Genomic DNA, 25,103 nt, shown 5'->3' with positions numbered 1-25,103 from the left:
AAAGTCTAATAGCAGGGCTTTATTTCTAGTCATATGTCCTGAACATCCACTGTCCAGCACTAGGATATTTTTCCTGTTGCCCTGCAATCACAAAGACCACTAATGGTTAGTTTTAGGGACCCAGACTTTCTTGGATCCTTTGGCCTTTTTAAGTTTGTTAGCATTTGCAGCGGATTTAATTTCAGAGTTTATGCTAACATGTTGTTTATCAGAACTTATGTCAGATTTGCATCAGACTTTACACTAGAAGGAATTAAAGTAACTTTCTTCAAAGAAGGTTTTATTTGATAATAATCATTAGTACAGACTATGATATTCCTTACAAGTATAAATGGAATTCCATAACTACCACAATGAAAACAAGGATTTTGTGGTTTAAACCTAATAGATTGACTCTTAACTCCTGATCTAGGAGGTAAAGAGTTTATATCTTTATTTTTCCTGCAAAAAGAAGCAAGATGGTTAGAGTTTCCCCAGTTATAACATTTCTTTTTAGGAGCATTAGGAACAGGCATATAGTTATTGCTTTTATTCACACTTTCCTTTCCATTCCTATTTTTCCTAGCTTCCTTTACCTTGTTGACATTCCTAATCTCTTTCGGCTTATGCTTACGTTGCTTCTTTGTCATTAAGCCTATGTTGACATCAACTGGTTTATCCTGTTTTAATTTGTCAGAAGTTGACTTATCCTTAACTTCTGTCACAGACTCTTTCATCTTTTCAGAATCAGACTTTCTAGTTTTTGCTACAAACTTAACAGGATTTACCTTTGCCTTAGCAGTCTGTTTAACAACAATTGGCTCAATTTGTTCAGTTACTTTTTCTCTTTTATCATCTCCATAACCTAAGCCCTCTTTCCAGTTTCCACTACTTAATAAATTCTGAGTTGTTCTGCCAGAGTTAGTCCAAGTTCTGATAATCTCTCTTTCCTTTTCTAAGTCAGCTTTTAGAGATTTATTTAGTTTTAACACTTCATCTCTAACATATAAAGCACCATCTTTTTCTTTCTGAGTTTGATGAAGTAAAACTAACTCCTTTTCTAAATAATCATTTCTCTTTTTATAAGCAAGATTTTCAGATGTTAATCTTTCACATGTTAAAGTCTGATCTCTATAACTAATAAACATGGTTTTAAGATATAATCTCAACTCAGTAATATCATCAGTATGGAAGGCATAAGTTGTTTGAGGTACCTTCAATTCAGCAGTTTCAGGACTGCTATCAGCCTTTGCCATCAGGGCATAGTTCACCTCATGTTCAGAATCCGAAGTGTCTGTCCAGCTTTTCTTCTTTGTGACAAGTGCCTTGCCTTTGTCACTTTTTCCTTTCTTGCAGTCTGGAGATATGTGGCCTCTTTCACCACAGTTGTAGCATTTGACATTTGAGTTGTCTCCTCTGTCAGACTTTCCTCCCTTGCCTTCAGACTTTCTGAACCCTTTCTTATCAGAACTTCCATTTTTCCTGGAAAACTTCTTGCCTTTTCTGAATTTCCTATAGGCTATCTTTGTGATACCCTTTACCATAAGAGCACACAATTTCATCATCTCTTCATCAGCATCTATTTCAGGTAAACATTCAGTTTTTGAATCATCATCATCAGAATATGATGACTCTGAATCAGACTTTATGATGAGAGCCTTTTCTTTGCCCCTTTTTGAGGCAGCCATTTTAAGAGATTCCTCCTTAGCCTTAAGAGCAACTGTCCTTGACTTTCTTGCATGCCTCTTGCTCCTTTGATCCATCTCAAGTTCATAAGTCTTGAGCATATCATAAATTTCATCAAGAGTAGTTTCAGTAAGGTCATAGTTGTCTCTTATTATAGTAGACTTCAAATCCCAATTTTCAGGAAGAGCTAAAAGGAATTTTAGATTTGATTCTTCGAGATCATATTCCTTGTCCACCAGTGACAGATCATTCAAGAGTTTGAAAAACATGTCATATAAGTCAGTTAAAGACTCATCAGCTTTTGAGTCAAAGTGCTCATACTCTTGAGTGAGTATAGTCCTCCTGTTCTTCTTGATTGCATCAGTTCCCTGACATCTTGTCTCCAAAGCATCCCATATCTCTTTTGCAGTCTTGTAATGTATTACCCTGTTTGACATGACATTATCAATGGTACTATGCATCAAATACCTTACCTTTGCATCCTTGGCAATAGATGAGATGTCTTCAGCTGTGTACTCACCTTTCTCCTTTAGTATGGTCTTTGCTGGTTGATCAGCAACTACAATAGAGAGCTTGGTAGGCTTATGTAGTCCTTCATTAATTCTGTCAAGGTATTCTGGATCTATAGCTTCCAGAAACATAGCCATCTTCACTTTTCATACGGGATATTCAGAAGGTCTCAGTATGGGAACCCTAATAGTCTCATCTCGACTGTGGGTTTGAGTCTTTGGAGTTTCTTCAGTTTTAGTGGGCTTGGTTGGAGTTTGTGCTTCTTCAGACATGATTGTTTGGATCTTTACTGTATGTGTGTTAACAGATAAGCTCTGATACTACTTAGATCACACAACACTGTAGAAGGGGGTTGAATACAATGTTAATACAATCAAATCAATTTAACACAAGTATGTAACAAAGATCAAGTATATTGAATAAACTCTGTTACAATAAGAACTGTTGTTCTCTCAGTAATGAACAAATATCACTAAGAGCTGCTAGGTTACAATGTATAATCTTCTCGATAATGATAACACATATAGTGTAAACCCTAAATCTGTGTTTTTATAGTACACAGTTACAAGATAACTTCTAATTGATATGGAATATAATTCTATCTCCTAAAATATATCAATCAAATATCTTCTACAAGTCTTCCAGTCTTCTAACTCTTTCCATGCATATATTCTTTTGTTTTAGTCTCTATCTTCTACTGTAAATCAGCTTTCTTACTTATATGAAAGTCTTCCCGCACTTAAGTTCTGATATGATCTTAAGTTTTGATATTAAGTTCTGACTTCCAGTAAGTCCTGATTTGTCCTGTTGTTAAATTCTGAAAACTAAACACAAATCATATTCGACATGACATCTCAAATATATCTAATAGTTCATGCATGATGCAGGGAAAGTGGCATACTCGTTCTTGGCCTTCTTGAACTTCTAATGAGTTTCAGGCACACACAGGGTAGCAACAATCAAATCTAAGTTAAACTCCTCCGGAGTCTTCTCGTTCGAGTTCTCCTGATCATGCCTCCTCTCAGGCTGCTCAATCGCCCTACGAATAGACTCAGCACTGTAATCCACCATCATCCCCCTAACCACCGTGAAACCGTTCTTCTCTGCCTTAGCATTCGTGTAGAGCTCACGCACCACACTCATGGGCACAGCAGCAGGTGCCTCACAAAAAGCAACCCATCCCATCTCCAAGATCATCTCGAATAACTTACCATATTTCCCTGATGGCAGAAAACCACGTTCCTTGGCTATAGGCTTTGAAAGCAGCCTCACATACTCCGCCTCAGCCTCGGGAGTTAAAATTCTAGGCCTCACACCACCTGCACTCGAAGAATCAGTGGTGCTACTTCTTACTTGGGTTCATTGTCTTTTTGGTGCCATTGATATCGGATAAGTTTGAGAGAATATATGTTTGTGAGAGAGATTTGTGTGTTTGAGAGTTTGAGAAGTGATGGAGAAGTTTGTGTATAAGTGTGTGTATATATAGGAGATTAGAAATATAATTGATTATGGAAAATGAGTGAGAATTGATTATTGGAATAATGGGAATAATGAGTTTGATTTGGAGAGGGAAATTTGGGATATGGGTGAGTAAAATTCGGGTGGGAATTGATTTTCTATTAAAATCCCCGAATTTCTCTTTATTCTGACTTATTTTTTTCACAAACAGTGACCCAGCGCGGCCGCCCCGCCAGGTGTCCCAAATTTGGGATATGGGTGAGTAAAATTCTGATCGCATTTTTTCGCAAAAATGCGATCCCTCGTCACTGATTATGACTCTTGGAGTCCCAAATCTTGTAAATATCTGCTTATGAAGAAAATTAAGCACTACCTTCGCATCATTTATCGGTAAAGCCTTGACTCTAACCCATTTCGATACATAATCGACCGCCAACAAGATATACTGATTATTGCAAGATGAGATAAATGGCCCCATGAAGTCGATTCCCCAAGCATCGAAAACCTCAACCTCGAGAAGCACATTAAGTGGCATCTCATCCCTCTTGGACATATTACCCACATGCTGGCATCGATCATACTTCAAAACAAAGTGATGCGCATTCTTAAACAATGTAGGCTAGAAGAATCCCGCTTGAAGGACACGAGCTATTGACTTCTCTCCACCATAGTGGCCTCCATAAATAGTCGGATGACAGTCTCGCAAGATCCCCCATTTGGCTCCTGATGATTTGGTCAACTCCTTGCCTAAACAGATATGGTTCATCCCACATGTACCACTCCTCATGAAGAAACTTTTTCCTTTGAGCATATGACAAGTCTGGAGGCATGATTTTACTCACAAGGTAGTTCACAATGTCTACAAACCACGGTTCTTCTTCTTGCACCCCAAACAGCTACTCATTGGGAAAAGACTCATTTATTAAAGTCTTATCTTGTGAAGTTGCACTTGGATCTTCCAAATGAGAAAGATGATCAGCGACTTGATTATCAGTACCTTTTCTATCCTGGATCTCTAATTCAAATTCCTGAAGCAAAAGAACCCATCTAATCAATCTAGGCTTCTAGTCCTTCTTCGAGATGAGATATCGAATTGCAGCGTGATCAGTGAGAACTGTCACCTTCGTCCCAAGCAAATAAGATCGAAACTTCTCAAAACCGTAGACAATGGCCAAAAGTTCTTTCTCAGTAGTAGTATAATTCAGTTGAGCACCATTGAGGGTCTTACTAGCATAGTAGACCACATGAAATATGTTGTTCTTTCTCTGCCCAAGAACTGCTCCAACTACATAGTCATTTGCATCGCACATCATCTCAAAAGGTTCATTCCAATCAAGTGCAGTTATGGCGGGTGTCGTGATCAAACTCTTCTTCAAGAACTCAAAAGCAGCTAGGCACTCATCATCAAACTTGAACGAGACATCCTTCACTAGAAGATTGCACAAGGGTTTCGAAATTTTAGAAAAGTCCTTCATGAACCACCTATAGAAACCCGCATGACCAAGAAAGCTGTGAACTCCCTTAATAAAAATTGGCGGAGGAAGATTTTCAATGACCCCCACCTTGGCCTTGTCCACCTCAAGACCTTTACTAGACACCTTGTGACCAAGAATAATGCCATGTCGCACCATAAAGTGACATTTCTCCCAGTTGAGAACCAGATTGGTCTCAACACACCTTTTAAGAATGTCGCCAAGATTTTGCAAGCATTCGTCAAATGAATCACCAAACACAGAGAAGTCATCCATGAACACCTCCACATTCTGACCAATCATGTCAGAGAAGATCGCCATCATGCATCTATGAAATGTGGCAGGTGCTTCACACAAACCAAAAGAAACTCTTTTGAAGGTAAAAGTACCAAATGGACAAGTAGAAGTAGTCTTTTCCTGATCTTCTAGGGCAATACAAATCTAATTATAGCCCGAATAGCCATCCAGAAGACAGTAGTAATCGTGCCCAGCCAACATGTCAAGCATCTGATCAATAAAAGGCAGGGGGAAGTGATCTTTTCTTGTGGCTTTGTTCAACTTCCTATAGTCCATGCAAACTCTCCACCCCGTGACTGTTCGAGTAGGAATAAGCTCATTCTTCTCATTAGCTACAACCGTGATACCTCCTTTCTTCGGCACACACTGAACTGGACTCACCCAAGAACTATCAGAAATGGGATAGATGATCTCTGCATCCAGCCACTAAAGAATTTTGTTTTTCACCACTTCTTTCATGATTGGATTAAGCCATCTCTGTTGCTCAACAGTAGGCTTGATACCTTCCTCTAGAAGAATTTTATGCATGCAATAAGAAGAGTTGATTCCCTTGATATCTGTTATAGTCCATCTAATTGCCGACTTGAAATCTCTCAGAATTATTAAGAGTTTTTCCTCGTCACTACCTAAAAGGTCAGATGCAATAATCACAGGCAAAGTAGATGCATCACCTAAAAAGCATACCTTAAGTGTTCAGGCAATGGTTTAAGATCAAGTGTAGGAGCTTCCTCAATAGATGGCTTGAGGCGCTTTGGAGATTTGTTTAGCTCCTCCATTCCAAAAGATTCAAAAGGCATATCCATCTTCCGCTTCCAGGGAGAAGCATTCAGATATTGCAACTGCTCATCACCTTCATCATCTTCACTATCTGAATTCCCCAACAAGGCCATTTCTAAGGCATCAGACCTTAGCAATTGATCAAGTTCTGAAGTAACCACAGAATCGACCAACTCCACCTTTAAGCACTCCTCATTTTCCGTAGGGAATTTCATGGCATTGAATACATTAAAAGTCACATCCGGATCCAACACTTGCATGGTGAGCTCACCCTTCTGCACATCTATCAAGGTTTAGCCAGTAGCCAAGAAGGGTCTTCCCAAGATGATGGGAATCTTCTTATCCTCCTCAAAATCAAGAATTACAAAATCAGCAGGAAAGATGAGTTTATCCACCTTGACCAAGACATCCTCCACAATGCCTCATGGATATGTAATAGAACGGTCATCCAATTGTAAGGTCATATAAGTCGGCTTTGGACCAAATAAGTCCAACTTCTTGAAGATTGACAAACGCATCAGATTGATGCTAGCTCCCAAGTTACATAAGCATTTGTCAAATGACACTTTTCCAATGGTACAAGGAATGGTGAAGCCTCCAGGATCTTTAAGCTTCAGAGGTAACTTCTGTTATAGCACAACACTACATTCTTCCATGAGAGCAACGGTCTCTAAGTCATCAAGATTCACTTTCCAAGAAAGAATACCTTTCATAAACTTCTCATAACTAGGCATCTGTTCAAGAGGTTGAGCGAAAGTTATGTTGATATGAAGTTTCTTGAACACCTCCAGAAACTTCTCAAACTGCTTATCCAGCTTTTTCTTCTGCAGCCTCTTAGGAAAGGGAGGTGGAGGATAGATCTATTTCTCCCCTTTATTATCCTCAGGAGGAGTGTGTTCAACAGTAGTCTTCCTTGGTTTCACTTCTGCTTCCTTCTGCACTTCTTCTTCAGCTACAACTTCTTCATCCGAAACTTGCGAGTGTTCGGGATTTGCAACCTTCCCAGACCTCAATGTAATTGCCTTTACCTTCTCATTAGATTCCCTCTTTCCTGGCACTTCATTGTCACTAGGGAGTGTACCAGGTTGACGATTTAGCAAGGCATTGGCAATTTGTCCTATTTGATTTTCCAAGGTCTTGATAGAAATAGCTTGGCTCTCGCACATGAGCCTCAACTCCTCCAATTTAGATTTTTCATTAGACTGTTGCGGCTAGATTTGTTACCTTGGTGCATATTGCGGTTTCTGAAAACCAGGGGGTTGTACTGCTTTGCTGGATACTGCTGATAAGGCTGCTGAACCGCATTCTGAGTGTTGCTCCAGCTAAAGTTAGGATGATTGCGATTATTGGGATGATAGGTGGCTGGCACAGGTTGTTGCGACCTCTGAAAGTTGCTCACGAACTGAGCTGATTCACTAGAAATAGTACACTGCTCTGTCTCATGGGCACCAGCACAAAGCTCACATATACTAGTGATCTGATTAACTCCATAATTAGCCAAAAAATCCACCTTCATCATCAAAGCCTTAAGCTGCGCAGCTATAGCAGTAGCTGTATCTAAATCCAGAATTCCTGCTACCTTGCCCTGAGATAGTCTCTAAGTAGGATTCTAGTATTCAATTGCAGTCATCAGTTCAATCATATCTTAAGCTTCATCGTAGCTTTTAGCCCACAAGGCTCCTCCTGATGCTGCATCAAGCATGGGTCTAGAAGTAGCACCCAAACCATTATAGAAACAGTTAATGATCATCCAGTCAGGCATCCCTTGGTGAGGACACTTCCTGAGCATCTCCTTATAACGATCCCAAGCCTCACATAAAGATTCTCCAGATTGCTGAGTAAATTGAGTAAGTGCATTTCTGATTGCAGCAGTCTTCACCATATGAAAGAATTTAGTTAAGAATTTTTTAGCAAGATCCTCCCATTTGGTGATAGACCCTGGTGGCAGAGAATGTAACCAGCACTTTGATTTATCACACAGAGAGAATGGGAAAATCCTCAACTTAATAGCATCTTCAAAAACTCCATTGAACTTGAAAGTGTCGCAGATCTCGATGAAATCTCTGATGTGCATGTTGGGGTCTTCTGTCGGAGAACCCCCAAACTGAACTGAATTCTGTATCATCTGAATCGTGCTCGACTTGATCTCAAAGGTGTTAGCCGAGATGGCTGGTCGAACAATTCTAGACTAAATATCATTGATCTTCGGTTGAGAGTAATCCATCAAAGCCTTTGGATTCGCTTCTGATTCTCCCATTGCAATAAGTTCTTCTTCTTCCTTCTCAACTAAGATCTCTTCTTCAACTTTCTCCTCTACTATAACTTCTTCCTCAGCTTGATCCATTATTCTCTTACGAGACCGAGAACGCGTATACATACATGCTCGCTACAATACCTGAAACACGACAAGGAATTTAGTAAGTAACAATGTCCGAGTCACTGAACTTTAACGACCAATGATGATAAACACATAAACTAAAAATTAACACCGAATTCCCCGGCAGCGGTGCCAAAAACTTGTTAGGGATAGAACAAATGCTAATATTCACGCAAGTATACACGATCGCAAGTCATATAGAATCAATTCTAGTTCGTTCCCACAGGGACTAGTTTTGGTTAACTTCAATCAATGTATTTATACAACAATGGTATGGCTATTATCCAATGCTAAGACGAATAACAAATTGAGGTCGTTTATAACTAAGATTAACTAAGAGATTGTACTAAAGAACATTAAGTAAGAGAGCAAAGAGAGTTGAATACTATATGACACAAACATGGGATTTTAACTTCATTAAATACTTCATTCAATAGCCTTTTCATTCTTAACCTTAGCATGTAATGGTGATGACACTAATCTGATAACACGAAACTGATAAATGCCAACTTTTGTTGTACGAATACCATACTACCAGACATCCAAAAAAGAAATAGAAGCTGAATAGACACCAATTATATTGAGACCCTATATGTCTATAGAATTTGACAACATAATGGTTTAATGCACAAGTTATCTATCGTGATTACATAAGGCAAGTAAGATGGTTAAAATTACCTACGAATCATGCATAACAAATACATGAACCTATGCTAGCATGGTAAGTTCTAAACCTTTAAATTAACTTACACTTCATTAAAGATTAACACGCTATCTTATAAGTTCGCGACGCTCATAAGACGAATAAGCACAACCAATACTAGGATATCATACAATCACCACACACTAAAGTAGCGAAATGAATTAACTAAAGAAATCCATAAATAAATCCGTTAGAATCCCACGATAACGATTAGCCCATAATCGGACTTATCATCAACGTCGGTTCTGATGAAAGCATGGTATAATAAATATAGTCTTTATACTAATTAAATAATAAACCAAGTACGAAACAAGAGTATAGGTTCACAAATAAGAAAACTAGCATCCCAAGAAACAATATAAAAAAGAATCACAAGAATAAACTAGATCCTCTTAGCCTTGGTTGAATTGTGCTCTACGGTCATCTTACACCTTCTCCTTAAGCTCTGGTGCGTCTTGTTATGAAAAACGGCCTTAAGTTATGTTTATATAGCAGCCCATACAGAGTAGAAGTCTTCTGGATCAAAATCAGAGGAGAATGAGGATTCTGAAATCCCGGCGCGGGCGCGCGCTTCACCAGCGTGGGTGCACTATACTACTGTCATCCCGGTGCGGGCACGCGCTTCACAAGCGCGGGCACGCTGATTCTCTGGAAAATTTTATGAATTCTTCTTTTCTTGCTGATTTGAGTTGGTCTTTTCATGAGCTTTTATTCTAGACACCATCCCATCATCATATTAGCATCAAAATAATGCTAATTCACCTGAATTCCTGATATAAGCCTGAAATGACACTACAAAACACGTCAAAAACACCAACAACTTGAGTATAAAATACCAATTCAAAGCTTTACAAAGCATTATAGAATGACATAAATGCCACTCAACAATGTGCTTGACTTGCCTCCCCTATAACATGCTCATTGGCAATTGGACTCCTAGCTTCAGTTGTTAAGGAAATTTCTGCTAGGGTTTTGAGGGGAGTTGTCCATACATGAGGAACCTCCAATTGAATTGGAGAGGATTTATATAGCTCCCCTCAGGAGTACTACCCTCAAACCAATCAATCTGTGAATATTGTTTAGCACATGAAAGTGCTTAAGTAACTACCACAGGGTCTTCAGTAAAAAGTGATGAAACCCTTATTTTTCTGTTGATGTCATCAAGGTCAACCCCAGAGTGTAGCCTCTCACCAACTAAATGAGGTTCCTGGGTGGCGATCATAGTTTCTTGAACTATGTCACTTGATTTTGGCAATACTTGAGAATTAGATTCAAGTGTCTCATTGTATGAAGAAATTTTAGATACAAGATTAGTAATTTCAGGATTGAGTGTTGGCAGTTCCCCCTAATTAGAAGAAGGAGCTTCAAAAGATGTACTATCTGCGTGTGTGCCATCCATATTCCTTCTTTCATAAACTTGAATGTGTTCAAGTGTTGGTGCAGATTCTTTACATGGTGCACTAGGGAGAGTGCTCTTTTTAATAAAGTCACCATGTTGAGAGGATGCCCCTAGAGTCTGTTTGATTCCCTCTTTTTAACTACATCCTTTTGGGAGGATGTAGAGGTGGCTTGAGTGGTCAAATCAGTTTTCTTTGCCTTTTTTGGTTTCTTGACCAGAGTGGACTCTATTTGTGTTTGATCCTCACCACTCTCATTAATAATAGTTAGGTTTTCCTGCTTTCTCTTCTTTTTACTCACTTCACCCTTTTAAGAGGATGGAGTGGTTGGTTTCCTAGCTTCTAATGGTAAAGAAGGAAGGGTCTCAGTTTGGGAAGGCCCCTGTTGGTGTTCCTTTATTTGTTATTCCATAGGTACAGAAGCCGTAACCGTACTAGATTGAACAGTTGATATCATGTCAGGCATTGGGTAAGGGTAAATCCTGAATATCTCCAACAAAAATGGAGTGATTCTAAGACTTACAAGTACCTTGTTTTTGTAATGAGTGAGCCAAATAGAACTTTGTACACTTGCTTACAGTTACCTATTTTAGTTCTTCCTATACCATTAAGCAAATAAATTTCATACACTTTATGATTTAAAGCAGACATTATAAATCTAGGAAGAAATATTTCCTTACCTCTTGATGCCAAAGGCATTATGAGCCTAGTGCTAAGCTCCTCCATTATCAGTAGTCCTATATTGAGGTGTTTGTTGTGAGCCATGGAGAACACCAACTTCTGAACAATATTTGAAATATTGCCATACCCTGTCTTTCTGCAGGTGAATGCCCTCACAATTGAGTCAAAAAGGAAAGACCATTCCCATCTCAAATATTTCTTGTTCAGGCTTGCCAAGTTTTTCCTCTCACTGTAGTTGATGAAGTCCATGAACTGTAATAACCCCAATTTTTGGGAAATTTTTGAAACCCTTATGAATAGTGTTTTTGCTGAATGAGAAAACTTTTCATGCCACACTATGTAGGGGTTCCGATATGGATATTCTGAGATTTTATTAGTACTTTATATGGGATATAAGTGTATGTAAAGATCGTCAGAATCCAAATCCGAACACTTTGATTTTTCCCGGAAATCCAATAGATACGGAAAGAATTGAGTATAAGGTAACAGGATAAAAAGGATTTAAATTAAAGGATTATAAGAGAGGATCATAAAAGGAATACAATATATTGAGAAAGGTTAAGGGAACCTAAGTAATAAGATCCCGGGTATGATCCCTCAAACGATAAACAAAAACGAAAGTTAAGTGAACCGTATAACAGATCAGCGGTCATTAGGCAAACGATTAGGAAGTTAATCAAGGGGATTAGTGGGGATGATGTCATCCAACCAATAGAAAGAGGACAAGGAGGGGAGGATGACATCATGAGGATGACACAAGCATGACATGGGAAGGAAGGAGGTGTGGTTGAATGAGAACCACACAAATTCAAGGGCAACAAGGTAATTGACTAAATCAAACACAAAAACAAAGCAACCAAGCCAAGTAAAATCATTTTCATCAAAATCAAAAAGAAACCAAGGCATTGTTCTTCATGCTCTCGGCCAAAACAGAACCAGAACACTAAAACTGCTGTATCTCCTTCATTTCTCACTCAAATATTGTGTTCTATAGCTCATTGGAAAGGTATTGAGATGGCCTACAACTCTTGTTCACAAGTATCATCCAAATAATCAAGGTAAGACCCTCATTTTTACAGTTCTTTAAATCGAACTTTTAGAAACTTCAAAGCCTAACTTTGTGTTCTTGATTTCTTTGGAAAGATCAAGCTTGTAGGAGGCTCCCTAAGGCTTCCTAGCAACTTAACACCTCCCAAGGAAGGTATAAACTTCAAACCCTAGCCTTTACTTTATTTGTTAGTAATTTTAATGGTTGGTGTTGTGAAATGAGAAGCATGGATTGTGATTATTAGTAGTTTGGTTTGATTTGGAAGTGTTTTGGTAATTGAAGCTTGATTATAGTTCATAGGTCTTGATTGTGGTTGTTTGAGTTGAAAACCTTGGAGATTATGGACTGATGTGGTATGGTTTAGGTGAAGTTTTGTTGTATTGATGGTTATGAGTTGGTTGGTGGTTAATTGGAGTAGTTTAAACATTGGTAATCGCGTAAACATAGCCGTCGTAACGTCCGATTTTCTTTGGACTGTTTTTGTGCATAACATTAGGACCCGAGAACCCCCTGCTAGATTATGACCACTGCCATTTTTAGATAGCTCATGTTACGAGCTTCGTTTTGATATGTAGTTCGTTCGATTCCGATGCACGGTTTAGGAGAAACGACCGTTTCAAGTAACGGCGTTTCGCGAATGAAACTTTTCCCCTCGCCTTACTTTGAAACATAGGTTAAAGACCAAAAATGGTTAATTAATGTATGAAACATTTATGGTAAGTGTGTTAGGCAGTTGGTAAGATACTCGCGAAGGAATCGCTTTAAAACTCGTAAAGGTTAAATTATTAAAAATGGTGGAGCCGAGGGTACCCGAGTGACTTAAGCGAATCAGTGAGCGCAAAACAAGCGTTAGAGTCTAAGTTAGTTAAAGTATAGATTTACAAGTGATTTTGGTTTAATTCCAACTTACTTGTTGTTTATAGGTTACCAGACTCGTCCCGAGCCTTTTATCACCCCAAGTCGCTCAGGCAAGTTTTCTACCCGTTATAACTGTTGTTGTGATGTATATGTGTATATGCATGATCTTGCGATAAATGCATATTTGTTATTATCAAATTCTTGCGATATATTGTAGCATATGATATGGTATATATGCATGCCTGTTTTGTATTCTTTTCATATATATCTGTTGATTCAGTTGATAATACCTATGCTAGAGAATAACGGTAATTTGCATATACCCTTAATATAGGGACCCAAAAGGTGAAAACATTTTCTAAAACCGGGAGTCGAGGATCCCGAGTAGATTTTATATATATATATATATATATATATTTATATATATATATGGTTATAGTTTTCAAAACTATTAATCGAATAAGGTTTATTCGATAACTTTATTTTATTAATGAATATTATTTCGAATATTCATCCGAGAACTTATGACTCCTTTATTTTATTATTGAATATTATTTCGAATATTCATTTGAGGATGTATGACTCCTTTATTTTATTATTGAATATTATTTCGAATATTCATTTGAGGATGTATGACTCCTTTATTTTATTTATTGAATATTACTTATAATATTCATTCGAGGTATTATGACTCCGCTTATTACTGAAATATATTCTTTATTTTATTAAAGAATAAGGTGTCAATAATCAAACTTATTTTCGATTATTCAAATAAAGATAATACTTTCATATAAGTGTATCTTTGGTTATTTAATACTCGTTTCAAGTATAAGTTTTAATACTTCTACTTCAATTATTTTTATAAAGACTATTCTTTATGGGAATATTATTTAAATAATAATATTCAGTCATTTTCTAAATATTCTGGGGACTGATTTACTTCATTAAATCAGCTTTACTCCAAACACTCTATAAAGTGTTTTCGAGTCTTCAAAATGATTTTTAAAGTCAGAGCGGATCCCAAAACTCATTTTTATATTTAAGATCTTCCTTTTTTAAGGGGATTTAAATACTCGCTCAAAACCTGGGGAATCCGGCTCTGTGGTGTATTTTATATTCGCAACGAGGTTGCAGTTTTGGTAAATGAATTGATTACTTGCCCAATGTTCGGGAAGTAAGCCCATCTAATTGAGTCGGCATAAGCGACAGGCCGGGGTACGGTCTATGAAAGTGTAAGTGGCTGGGTGGCAGTCCATCAACGCGTAAGAGGCCGGGTGGCGGTCCAGCACAAGGTCCTTATGTGGCCAGGGTGATGACCGGTGGAGGATTCATCCATCTACTAGTAGAAAAGGTTACTTATTGGTATCTTTGCCTGATCAGCAAGATATCTGGTTTATGCCAAAATTCTTTTCCTTCCAAATTCATTGGATATTGCAACTCTGTTCATACTTTACATGACAGAGGTTTTCAGGAAATGTATGAGAGATATATATAGGTGTATATATATATCGGGACTTAATGAAGCATCTCGTAACTTCATTTCATTCAATAATATTTCAAAGATTGAATCTATTCAAGTATTATCTTGTAGTCTCATCTATGTGATGAACTTTTGAAACTAATTATAACTTGAACGGTGATAGTTCAAGTAGTATTTGGAAAAGATATAAGTATATTGGAGTATCTTGTAACTTCATCTTTTAAACTTATATCTAGTTAATGGTTGTCTTATGAATGACAAAGATTTTCAGAAAAACGTTGAGACAAGGTTAGATATATGAGATCACCTTGCAACGATATTTTTATACAGTTATAAACTGGAACTCTGTGTATATTATGCATGGAAAGGATTTCAAATATTGTGAAAAGTATATATATGTATATACATATATACTGAATATTTTGCGACTTGGTCGCGTTAAGATATCAACTTGGTTCATTTCTTCTTGACCAAGACTTTCATGAGTACTATGAGAATGCTCATATATTGTAAATCACTATACATATTATTTTGGTGGGCTTGCTGCTCACCCTTGCTTTATTTCTTCATCACACAACAACAGTTAGGAAAGATGGCCAGACTCCAGCAGACCCAGCGCAAGCGCGTGGGAAGCATCCCGCGTCTTCCCGTTGATGTTGTAGCTGCTATAGCTGCAGAGGTAGGTCTATTGTAGATCAGACCATCTACTTTTGAGAATCAATTATGTATAATTATAACTTGTGGCAGATAATGGCAATTAACTGTAAATTTATCAAGTAATCATTTTGGGTTGTAATAATTTTTAAATTGTGGATTCAAAGACTTGTACTTATTTAAATTTCATCTCTGAGACTATAACGGGTTGTGGTGTGTGTTAGTGTGGGGTCACAGTATAAGGTTATTATTATTAATTAAGTGAAGTGATATTGTGGAAAGAAAGACCGTGACGACCCGGATCTGACGACCCCGGATCTGGGGGTGTTACAGAAATGGTATCAGAGCTAAGCGTTATAAACCTCAGAGATGATGGGACGTTAAGATAATAAGTTCACTAAGATAATAAGAACTCTTGCCAAGTTCATAGTCGGACTACCTAACGTAGTACTGACAGTTAAAACCCTTATGGGAACCCTTATAAATGTAGCGATAGAAGCGTAGTTCGTTATCGTATATGGTAGCGTAGTTGAGGAACATCAACGCGATGATATTTTATTATTTATTGGGGATCAGATTATGGATCCGATAGAGCGTCCTAACGCGGGACCGGATGATGTTGATATTGAGGATGTAGCGGTTGAGGATGTTGTCCTAGAAGGGATAGTTGCTGAGGAGGATCCCATGGAGGATCCTGACAAGAATGAATAAAGGACCACTGAGGAATTGATGACCATGGTTAGGGCAACTACCAGAGGTAGGATTGGCCGGTCACTACCGGAGGTTCGTTCAAGTTGTAAAGATAGTAGCCCCTTTAACGCGGCTTACTCGTAAGACTGAGAAGTTCGAATGGACAGAGAAATGCGAGAACAGCTTTCAAGAACTGAAGCAGAGGTTGATGATGGCCCCTATGCTGGCGTTGCCTGATGGAAAAAGGAGATTTTGTGATTTGTAAGTGACGCTTCACATAAGGAATTAGGGTGCTTCTTAGCACAGCAAGATAATCGCGTCTGCGTCAAGACAATTAAGGTAATATGAAATTCGATATCCCCGCCCATGAGCTTAGGCTCGTGGCAATAGTTTTACCCTAAAGATTGGAGGCACTACTTGTATGGAGAGAAGTGCGAGAATTACCTAAGCCATAAGTGCTCTAGTACATTCTTACGTAGAAAGAGCTCAACATATGCCAGAGGAGGCAGTTAGAGCTAATCAAGAATAATGATTGGGAGATTCTTTATCATTCGGGGAAAGCCAATATGGTGGCTGATGCCCTTAGTAAAAAGGAGAGACTCAAGATGATAATGTCTTTTGGAGAGTTTATAAGAGATTTTGAGAAAATGGAAATAGAAGTGAAGGTAACCGGAGCCGGTACCGAAAAGCTGTTTGAGATTGCAATACAGCCCGAATTATTGGAAAAGATCATATTGTGCCAGAAAAAGTTATGAATGAAGGCAGAGAGCCAACAATTAGATAAAAGATTAATATCGAGAAAGATGATAAGGGAATAATGAGGTATTCCTATAGAATTTGGGTTCCGAAAGTTCAAGAGCGTAAGGATGAGAACTTAGATGAGAGCCATAGTTTGAGGAATAAGATTTAGAGCAAACCCTGAACGTGATAGTCAGGGAGGTCGCCATCAAGATAGAAGGAACCCATGACATAATGGAGTGGAAAATGAGGATTTTAAATTAAAAGATGACCCCAATTATGGGGAGTAGGATGAAACATTTCATACTAAGGAAACAGAAAATCGAGTAAGGAAAGGAGACCTGAGACGGTACTCCTATACGGAAATTCATGGACCTATCTAAAAAGAACTTAGACTATTATCCCCAACCACCACCCTGAGGAGACAGTGCGGTGAGAAATTCTTTCAGGACCTTTAAGTCGCTAAGCTCTCAGAGTTCCATGGAACAAGCTGACCCAGCCGAGGCAAGAGCCTGGCTAAAGGAAATATAGGAATCATTTGAGATTCTAAATGATTGACGAATCTCAAAAGGACTGTTTTTGTCACTTACCCTCCTAAGAGAGAGACCACCCGCTGGTGAAAGACCAAGAAAGGCACGGAGCCAGAGGTTATGATAAACTGATTTAAGTTCAGTCAATTGTTTTAGGAAAGTACTTCCCAAGGTTATGGAGATAGTGTAAAAGCTTTAGAGACAGAACAAAGGCAGACGAGTATGATGAATTATGAATCTAAGTTGTAAAAGTTATCAAGATTCGTTCTGAGGACACGAATCCAGAATGACGGGATGTATGAAATCAATGTTTATGTTGTGTTGGTCCATGAAATAATGATAAGAGAAAGGAAAATAAAAAGAAACTGAAGTGGAAAGGAATATAAAGGCAATAGAGTTTGAGGAATGATAAGGGAGTTGGGTATGAGGAAACCCTAAAGACTCGTAGCAATAGACATAGAAAAGTATGTAATCGTCAGGATGAGGGTGATATACCATGAGTTAAATTGATGGTTGAAGGTATAAGAGATACATATATATTATCCCCTGTAAGTTGGGAGGATTCGAAGAAACCTTGAGATAGTTCGAAGGATAAATAATGAGACGCGGATAGACTGAGGAGACAAGAAAGTAAGAAATTAAGAAAATTGGATGAAGGAAGTGACCTTCAAGAATGTGAAGTGTAAGACCGGTGGCTTGATACCCAGGAAGGGAGACGCCAGGTATGAAAGATATCCCAACATTGAGATGACTGTTGAGATAAACAACAAAAGTAAATAAGGATTTATTAAGAAGAAGTTCATGTTGAACACGACCAATATCTTCCAGATCATCCATGTGATCATTACCAAATCAGGAAAGAAAAGCGGATAACCATTTTTATCTTTTGGAGGCCATGTGGATTGACCTTAACTTGAATAAGGATGCTATTGTGAAATTCGGTATAGACTATCGAGGTGGAAATGATTGAATAAGATACCCTTATCAGGGATATATGACTTTATTTATCCATGGAAGGATGCTTGCACCTTTTTAAAGGTGGAATTAAGGATAGAACATCGGTAACTTAAAACGAATCTTAGGGGAATGCATAAAGGTTGGCTTTTCACCCTTAATAGGGACAATATGAGTTTTGACAGGATGAATTAGAAAGGGTTAAGGTAACAACAACCTTTAAGGATCAGTGGAGAAATTTTTCAGAAGTATATAGACAATGGTTCTAGTAATAGTGAATGGTATTTTGATATGCCCTGTATCTAGGAAATACAGGAGGAACGATTGAAGGATAACCTTAGAGGTTTTACAAGGAGAAAGGAAATATTCGAAATTCTCAAGAATAAAAATGTTGATAAAGGAAATATGACATAATTATAATGATGCCAAGTGGGGCACGTGTTAAACCACGAGAAAGTATGGATCGAACTAGTAATGGTCGAAATTGTTCAGGGCAATTAGGACTTAAGATAAAAAATGTTCTAAGTATGATTGAGAGTCAGTCTTGACAGTGATTAGCCTCTAAAGATTGAGGCAATAACTTATGGAAAAATGGTGATATTTTTTTTTCTTTTCTTTCCCATCTGATTTTAAGGAAAACATCTTCACTCAAGCAGTGATCGAAAATAAGGTAGAAAATTTATTTGGAGGTGGTTAAAATGACATTGACTGTAAGGAAATTTTACTATCAGAAAAGGCCAAAGAGGTGGCCGACACTTTAAAGGTAAGTGGATAATTATAGGCGCGTATGCCAAAAGAAAACAGTGATGATGGTTAAAAATGTGAAGGTTGAATTATGGTTTGGAAGATTGACATTCCTTCTGATGACTGTGCAATACCCAACCGTAATAGTAGTTGGTAAAGGTTTAATTCGTGTAATCGCCAGGAACGGGCTATCTATCTTAGGAGGTACTATCTTGAGAATAATCCAGGACCATGTTTCAAAAAGGACTAAACGAACCTTTGAGTTAAGTCTTCTATTTAAGGCATATGACTAAGAATGGTATTAACCTGCTATCGTTGCTTTGATTGAAACTCTTCTGCAATTTTATCTACTTCATGTCATGAAAGTACGTCAGAGTTTGGAGTGTTCTTCATGAATTGTGATTGGTGGTTATGTTAACTCCTTAGGAGAATTAGATACGAGATGTATGGACTCCGTATGGTTAGATATTAAGATTTTATGGAAAAGTGAATGACGACAGTAGGTCAGTGGTGGACCATAGTAAGGCAGCAATGATTCTGCGAGTAATGAGCTGATTACAACCGTGAGAGTTGTATTGGAATGGGTGTTGAGATTGAGTACCACTAATCGGGTCGTGGTAGTGTATAAGTTATCATTGATAGACTAATTAAGTAGAGTATCTACCTAGTGAATTATTATTCTTTCTTATCAATAGAGAGTCGTATTATTATACGAGGAAGGTTGCGGTGCAAGCATAGAATTCTAGTAACGATGATGTATAGAATGAGATCCCAGATTCGATTTTCGATGTCGAGGGAGTTTCAAAGGTGATTGTGTATAAGCTCGAGGAAGAGCATGGGTCCATAGAATGATGGACGGGATAGCGAAAATATTTAGGCACGTGAAATGCGATGCTATAATACTTGATGTTGATATAAATACATATATGTTTTGTTCTTCTATGACAAACCTCTATAGTTCAGAGGTAGATTCCAAGCCAGATATTTTATGGCAATAAAATTTTTTTATGAATATACAATTCTCTTCAGTTCGTTCTTTTCTCTTCTTTTCATTTCATGTAAGCTGAGAAGAACAACCCTTCTAGAAGGGGAGGTATTGCCGAATGACTATCTATCTGTGTGATAGAAGCCGAGTAGGATACCAGCTATTGTTTAATTGCTTGTCAAGTACTAAAGGCTGGCCACCTTCTGTACTAACTATGCGATATAACAAGTGTTCATGATCATAGTGATCTCTCAACAAATTCCTTTACTTCTATTTGATTGATCAAATTTTGGAAAATAGAAACAACTGAAAAAGGAGTAATAAAGTGGTGGTAGTATGTGGAATGGTAACACATTCGTGATACTAAGGTTGACGTGGTTATTAAAAGATTATAGAACGCTAACGAGCAAAAGTATAACCAATATAATATTAGGAACGGAAGGTAGTAGTGATTACGAACTGGAAAAGAATGGGTATTGAGAAGCAAAAGCTCTAATGCTAAAAGCTATGATGAGAGTCTGTGTAGTAGACTTGAAAGAATTTGGAATGATCACTTAACACGGATTGAGTTTTCTTACGACAATAGATCATATGTCAGTATTGAGATATCGCCTTATGAGATCCTTGAGGGAAGACAATATCGATCTCCCTTATGTTAGGATGAAGTTGTAGAGCGCAAGATGCTCGGACCAGCAGTGGTCTAAAGGACCAAGGATATGATAGATCTAATCAGAGGACGGCTGGTAGTAACCCAAGATGGACATAAGAGGTATGCTGATTTGACTCAAAAAGGACAAAGAGTATGAAATTGGGGGCCTAGTAATGTTATAGGTATCCCCTTGGAAACCCTTGAAAAGGATTGATGAGGTTCGGAAAGAAAGGAAAGCTAAGTCTACAATTTGTTGGACCCTTGGATATATTAAGACGTTTGGGAAGTTAGCATATGAGCTAGCCCTACCCCCGAACCTGTAGCAAGTTCATAACGTGTTCCACGTATCAATGTTAAGGAAGTGTAATTCGGATGCCAGATAAATAGGGGCATATGAGCGCATAGACATGCAACCAGACGTAACCTATATGGAGCAACCAGGAAGGGTATAGAGTAAAAGGGAATGAGTGCTTAGGAGAAGGGTTATCAAACTAGTAAGAGTTTGATGGTAGAACCATAATGTGGGAAAATTTACTCGAGAGTTAGAAAGTGCAATGCTAAGAGAGTATCCCTATTCATTTTCTATCTGATTCCGGGACGGAATCCTTTTAAGGAGGGGAGACTGTAATAACCCCAATTTTTGGGAAATTTTTGAAACCCTTATGAATAGTATTTTTGCTGAATGAGAAAACTTTTCATGCCACACTATGTAGGGGTTCTGATATGGATATTCTGAGATTTTATTAGTACTTTATATGGGATATAAGTGTATGTAAAGATCGTCAGAATCCAAATCCGAACACTTTGATTTTTCCCGGAAATCCAATAGATACGGAAAGAATTGAGTATAAGGTAACAGGATAAAAAGGATTTAAATTAAAGGATTATAAGAGAGGATCATAAAAGGAATACAATATATTGAGAAAGGTTAAGGGAACCTAAGTAATAAGATCCCGGGTATGATCCCTCAAACGATAAACGAAAACGAAAGTTAAGCGAACCGTATAACAGATCAGCGGTCATTAGGCAAACGATTAGGAAGTTAATCAAGGGGATTAGTGGGGATGATGTCATCCAACCAATAGAAAGAGGACAAGGAGGGGAGGATGACATCATGAGGATGACACAAGCATGACATGGGAAGGAAGGAGGTGTGGTTGAATGAGAATCACACAAATTCAAGGGCAACAAGGTAATTGACTAAATCAAACACAAAAACAAAGCAACCAAGCCAAGTAAAATCATTTTCATCAAAATCAAAAAGAAACCAAGGCATTGTTCTTCATGCTCTCGGCCAAAACAGAACCAGAACACTAAAACTGCTGTATCTCCTTCATTTCTCACTCAAATATTGTGTTCTATAGCTCATTGGAAAGGTATTGAGATGGCCTACAACTCTTGTTCACAAGTCTCGTCCAAATAATCAAGGTAAGACCCTCATTTTTACAGTTCTTTAAATCGAACTTTTAGAAACTTCAAAGCCTAACTTTGTGTTCTTGATTTCTTTGGAAAGATCAAGCTTGTAGGAGGCTCCCTAAGGCTTCCTAGCAACTTAACACCTCCCAAGGAAGGTATAAACTTCAAACCCTAGCCTTTACTTTATTTGTTAGTAAGTTTAATGGTTGGTGTTGTGAAATGAGAAGCATGGATTGTGATTATTAGTAGTTTGGTTTGATTTGGAAGTGTTTTGGTAATTGAAGCTTGATTATAGTTCATAGGTCTTGATTGTGGTTGTTTGAGTTGAAAACCTTGGAGATTATGGACTGATGTGGTATGGTTTAGGTGAAGTTTTGTTGTATTGATGGTTATGAGTTGGTTGGTGGTTAATTGGAGTAGTTTAAACATTGGTAATCGCGTAAACATAGCCGTCGTAACGTCCGATTTTCTTTGGACTGTTTTTGTGCATAACATTAGGACCCGAGAACCCCCTGCTAGATTATGACCACTGCCATGTTTAGATAACTCATGTTACGAGCTTCGTTTTGATATGTAGTTCGTTCGATTCCGATGCACGGTTTAGGAGAAACGACCGTTTCAAGTAACGGCGTTTCGCGAACGAAACTTTTCCCCTCGCCTTACTTTGAAACATAGGTTAAAGACCAAAAATGGTTAATTAATGTATGAAACATTTATGGTAAGTGTGTTAGGCAGTTGGTAAGACACTCGCGAAGTAATCGCTTTAAAACTCGTAAAGGTTAAATTATTAAAAATGGTGGAGCCGAGGGTACCCGAGTGACTTAAGCGAATCAGTGAGCGCAAAACAAGCGTTAGAGTCTAAGTTAGTTAAAGTATAGATTTACAAGTGATTTTGGTTTAATTCCAACTTACTTGTTGTTTATAGGTTACCAGACTCGTCCCGAGCCTTTTATCACCCCAAGTCGCTCAGGCAAGTTTTCTACCCGTTATAACTGTTGTTGTGATGTATATGTGTATATGCATGATCTTGCGATAAATGCATATTTGTTATTAGCAAATTCTTGCGATATATTGTAGCATGTGATATGGTATATATGCATGCCTGTTTCGTATTCTTTTCATATATATCTGTTGATTCAGTTGATAATACCTATGCTAGAGAATAACGGTAATTTGCATATACCCTTAATATAGGGACCCAAAAGGTGAAAACATTTTCTAAAACCGGGAGTCGAGGATCCCGAGTAGATTTTATATATATATATATATATATATATATATTTATATATATATATATGGTTATAGTTTTCAAAACTATTAATCGAATAAGGTTTATTCGATAACTTTATTTTATTAATGAATATTATTTCGAATATTCATCCGAGAACTTATGACTCCTTTATTTTATTATTGAATATTATTTCGAATATTCATTTGAGGATGTATGACTCCTTTATTTTATTATTGAATATTATTTCGAATATTCATTTGAGGATGTATGACTCCTTTATTTTATTTATTGAATATTACTTATAATATTCATTCGAGGTATTATGACTCCGCTTATTACTGAAATATATTCTTTATTTTATTAAAGAATAAGGTGTCAATAATCAAACTTATTTTCGATTATTCAAATAAAGATAATACTTTCATATAAGTGTATATTTGGTTATTTAATACTCGTTTCAAGTATAAGTTTTAATACTTCTACTTCAATTATTTTTATAAAGACTATTCTTTATGGGAATATTATTTAAATAATAATATTCAGTCATTTTCTAAATATTCTGGGGACTGATTTACTTCATTAAATCAGCTTTACTCCAAACACTCTATAAAGTGTTTTCGAGTCTTCAAAATGATTTTTAAAGTCAGAGCGGATCCCAAAACTCATTTTTATATTTAAGATCTTCCTTTTTTAAGGGGATTTAAATACTCGCTCAAAACCTGGGGAATCCGGCTCTGTGGTGTATTTTATATTCGCAACGAGGTTGCAGTTTTGGTAAATGAATTGATTACTTGCCCAATGTTCGGGAAGTAAGCCCATCTAATTGAGTCGGCATAAGCGACAGGCCGGGGTACGGTCTATGAAAGTGTAAGTGGCTGGGTGGCAGTCCATCAACGCGTAAGAGGCCGGGTGGCGGTCCAGCACAAGGTCCTTATGTGGCCAGGGTGATGACCGGTGGGGGATTCATCCATCTACTAGTAGAAAAGGTTACTTATTGGTATCTTTGCCTGATCAGCAAGATATCTGGTTTATGCCAAAATTCTTTTCCTTCCAAATTCATTGGATATTGCAACTCTGTTCATACTTTACATGACAGAGGTTTTCAGGAAATATATGAGAGATATATATAGGTGTATATATATATCGGGACTTAATGAAGCATCTCGTAACTTCATTTCATTCAATAATATTTCAAAGATTGAATCTATTCAAGTATTATCTTGTAGTCTCATCTATGTGATGAACTTTTGAAACTAACTATAACTTGAACGGTGATAGTTCAAGTAGTATTTGGAAAAGATATAAGTATATTGGAGTATCTTGTAACTTCATCTTTTAAACTTATATCTAGTTAATGGTTGTCTTATGAATGACAAAGATTTTCAGAAAAATGTTGAGACAAGGTTAGATATATGAGATCACCTTGCAACGATATTTTTATACAGTTATAAACTGGAACTCTGTGTATATTATGCATGGAAAGGATTTCAAATATTGTGAAAAGTATATATATGTATATACATATATACTGAATATTTTGCGACTTGGTCGCGTTAAGATATCAACTTGGTTCATTTCTTCTTGACCAAGACTTTCATGAGTACTATGAGAATGCTCATATATTGTAAATCACTATACATATTATTTTGGTGGGCTTGCTGCTCACCCTTGCTTTATTTCTTCATCACACAACAACAGTTAGGAAAGATGGCCAGACTCCAGCAGACCCAGCGCAAGCGCGTGGGAAGCGTCCCGCGTCTTCCCGTTGATGTTGTAGCTGCTATAGCTG

At 37.5% G+C, this 25,103-nt stretch overlaps 1 non-coding gene across 1 annotated transcript; it reads left to right on the top strand.

Moving 5' to 3' along the window:
• Positions 1-7,939: 7,939 nt before the first annotated feature.
• On the top strand, positions 7,940-8,046 carry LOC141723200 (small nucleolar RNA R71). The gene has a single exon (XR_012576188.1). It is a non-coding gene; the product is annotated as a small nucleolar RNA R71 (small nucleolar RNA).
• Positions 8,047-25,103: the final 17,057 nt, after the last annotated feature.

The sequence above is a fragment of the Apium graveolens genome, chromosome 4 (genome assembly GCF_009905375.1).
Source record: "Apium graveolens cultivar Ventura chromosome 4, ASM990537v1, whole genome shotgun sequence".
Classification (NCBI taxonomy): domain Eukaryota; kingdom Viridiplantae; phylum Streptophyta; class Magnoliopsida; order Apiales; family Apiaceae; genus Apium; species Apium graveolens.
The sequence above is the reverse complement of the archived record's forward strand: the minus strand, read 5'-3'. Positions and strand labels throughout refer to the sequence as shown.